General features: G+C 41.6%; 1 long non-coding RNA gene across 1 annotated transcript; it reads right to left on the reverse strand.

The window, feature by feature from the left end:
- Nucleotides 1-219: 219 nt before the first annotated feature.
- LOC116883778 lies at nucleotides 220-2,275 on the reverse strand. Its single transcript, XR_004385786.1, has 2 exons — nucleotides 2,156-2,275; nucleotides 220-709 (listed from the first exon to the last, which is right to left on the reverse strand). It is a non-coding gene; the product is annotated as an uncharacterized LOC116883778 (long non-coding RNA).
- Between the last annotated feature and the right edge of the window lie 1,309 nt (nucleotides 2,276-3,584).

Consider the following 3,584-nt stretch of genomic DNA (forward strand, 5'->3'; position numbering starts at 1 on the left):
TGAGCTGGCTTGCTAGACTCACCTGAATTGATGAGGTCCAGGTCCAGCAGGAGACACAGATCAGTAAATAACACGGAGAGGATTGGCTCTGACTCTCCATGGGGTTATGCACCCATAAGTATGTGCAGCTGTACACACATGTACCCACATACATGTGAACATAAACATATACACGCACATCACACACATGTACACATGCAAAAAAAAAAAAGAGAGCCATAGAATAGTTAAGTGGATACTTTAATAAAATACCCAGTTATGCATCCTTTAAAGTAACTAATTTCCGTGTAAGTACATGTATGTGCACAAAGCCAGAGGGCGGAAAGGATGCTCCGTGCAAACAGGAGCTCAAGAGAAACAGGTCGCCGGTCACAAAAGAGGTTTTATGTCCAAACTGTCACAGGAGACACGCTTCTGCTGCTGCTACTCAAAGGGCCTATAAATCCAGAAGCCCTAAGAGGTATTTACATAAACATAAACTCATGGGGAGCAAATATGGAGAGACCTAGGGAGTCGCAGCACCGCAAGGCTAGGGAAGACCTCAGTACTCCATAGCCCATAACAAACAACGCATGCGTGCCAAGAGCCAATACGGAAACAGCTGACTTAAACAATGCGGTAATCCACGTGGTCCGAGCGGGCACGCTGCGATATTCCACCCTCAGCAACAGGGCACACTTTCCTCCCGAGCTTAGATAGATCGTATCTCCTGTGTGTCAGGAAAAAGGAAGAAACTTAACAGCCTGCGAGGGACTCACCTTCGAACTTTGTGAGATCGCTAAGGAAAGGAACTAAAAAAAAAAAAAAAAAAAAAAAACCAGCGTGAGAAGGAAGTGGGGAAATTTACACACGTGGAAATTAAACAATGTACTCTTGAAACAGACCTGGAAGAAAAAAAAATAAAAAATAAAAGCTAACGGCATAGTAGGAAAAAGGCCCAAGACAAAAAAAAAAGGCAAACAACACACAAAAACTTGGCGTGAGGCATAAACAATTCTCTGAGGAACTCGTGGTCCTGACCGTGTACACAGGGAGCGAGCTCGCATTAACTGCCCAACTCTGGCCACCGAAAACCAGAGGGGGGTAAAAACAACACAGTAAGCCAGACAAAGAAAACAATGAAGATCAGAGCTGGGTGAACAAAACAGGAAGTAGGAAATCAGAAAATAACCGTGAAACTATGAATTGGCATTTTATAAACAAACAAACAAACTGGAAAATTCTCATTAACCTAAATAGGAAAATAATTGAGAAAACACAAATAAAGTTAGAAATATAAAAAAAACAACAGCACTTGTTTCAATGCCACAAGGTAAAAGGGGGTCATAAGATGAAGAATTACACACCAGCAAACTGAGTAACAGCAAAAACAGACAAGCCCTTCAGAACCCTAACCCCTAAAGGCAATGAAGACTGTAAGGACCAGAGCAAGGTTGAGACAAAATGGTGCCAGTGTGGACTTCCAGAATGGCTAAGTTATGATGGCCATTATCAGATGTCACAGAACCGCAAGTAAGCATTAACGTACCACTTGTCCTGCATCCAGTCTGGCAAGAAAGTCACTTCTGTGTGACTCTCTACAAAACGCCTTTGGGACCATGGGTACATGGTCTTGTTCCAAATTAATAGTGTTGCAGATGCCCATGGCTCTGAACCTCTTTAATCTCCCTGCTCCTCAATCCTCTGTCTCTGGTCCCTGTGCTCAATCACCTCCAACTCTAAGAAGGGATCATTAATGGGTGTAAAAATCAAATGGACCAGCAATCGATAAAACTCTCCACAGAAAAAGCTCAAGACTGTACCAGATGGCTTTCCTGGCCCACAACTCTCTCAAGATTTAAAGACTATTCCCCAAAAGATAGAAGATGGAAGGACATTTTCTGACTCGCAAGGCCATAATTTCTTTGCTTCCAAAGCCAGAAAGAAACATAGGAGAGGCAAGCCTTGTAATTTTATGACCATTGCTAATGAGATGATGCAAATGTCCTTTTTTCCCAAGATGGGAGGAAAATCTTACCTTGTTTTGAACATTACACAAGACATCACAAGGCACCCCACAAAAAAATGAACAAGTGTATGTGTCAAATAAAAATTCAAATCATTTTTTTACAAGCAGTAGCAAACTGAATTTGTTAACACACTAGAAGAACCGTACCTTATGATCAAGTGGATTCATCTTTCAGGGCCACAGGGAGAGAATTATGAAAATTCTCCTCTATTGCACTGGTCATTGTTGGGGTTCATAGGTATCACAGCTGGGTTGGGCTATTGATTACTTTCCTCCCTCGGCAGCCAGGACAGCATCTTCTGGTAACTAAGGCTCAGGAAAGAGGCATTCAGGTTGATCCTTTGAGTCCCATGTCCAAAATTCATGATGTCTTCAGAAATAGGGACGTCCCTTTGAGTTTTGGGAGGCAACCAAGAGGAACAGCAATTGCCTAGAATGCTTTGAGAGTCTCTCGGAGACTCAACAACTCCACAGCCAACAGCTCAAAAGTCTTTCCATACCTGGGTGTTAGTCTTTGGACTACAAGTAGTTATCATATACTTTGCATATGTCCAGGTCGAAGCCTCCCCCTCATCCCGGTGTTCGAGAGCAGAGTCCCTCACATGAGCTGCATCAACAGCCTTAGCTAGCATCTGCCGACACTTTCGTTTTTTCCTTCCTCCGTGGAGACCGCAGCACTAAGAGAAAAGATGGACAGTAGACAGCTTTCTCTCTACTTTAAGATGGTCAGTCTCTTAACTAAGGGGAGAGAGGGGGGTACTAAGGTGCAATTTGACATGACATGAAGCTGAAAAGTGGGACAGCAAAGACATAAATTGTTTTTTTTAGACTAAAACTCCAACCTAATTAAAAACAGAACAAAGTAGACAAGCATGTGCGTGTGGTGTGTACTACCATAGATTTGATGCTTTCAAAGGTTTTGCATTGTAGTTATTATTACTTTTTCATAGTTATTATTTTTATAAGCCATCAAATCTATGTCAGTACTCACCACACACACACACACACACACACACACACACACACACACACACACACACACACGCTTGTCTACTTTGTCGCTTATAGATTTTTTTTTATTCACAAATACATGTATTTAGATCTAGGTGATACCATCGTGCTCCGGTCAGTAGGACAGGATAATGTGTGACACACACTGTTCAAACCGGTGATCAATGATGGCCGCTCTCCTAGGCTCTTGAGTTCATGTGCAAACTTGAATTTTATGCAAAAGTTCTGGTTTGACTCTTACTTTTACATTCCTGGAAGCTGATGTCTGTCAGTTACGGTCAGTTACGGGTAAAAAATTCCTTTTGTTTTCTACCTCCCAGCCTGAACAAAATGCAGCCTTTTCATTATGTAAAGCTTTCCTTTTATATTTCAATTAAAAAAGAAACCTTGGATAATCCTTTTCTTAAACAAAACGCCCAGGGTGTAAATGAAGAAGGAAATTTAATAGGCACATTTATTTAAATCCTCTGGCAAGAAATGGAGAATCTGCTGTCTTTACTTAGAATGCTATGCAAATAGTCATCTGTCAAATTTATAGGTGTAGTTCAACGACATTCCTTACTGC

This window comes from Rattus rattus, chromosome 14, assembly GCF_011064425.1.
Source record: "Rattus rattus isolate New Zealand chromosome 14, Rrattus_CSIRO_v1, whole genome shotgun sequence".
Lineage (NCBI taxonomy): Eukaryota > Metazoa > Chordata > Mammalia > Rodentia > Muridae > Rattus > Rattus rattus.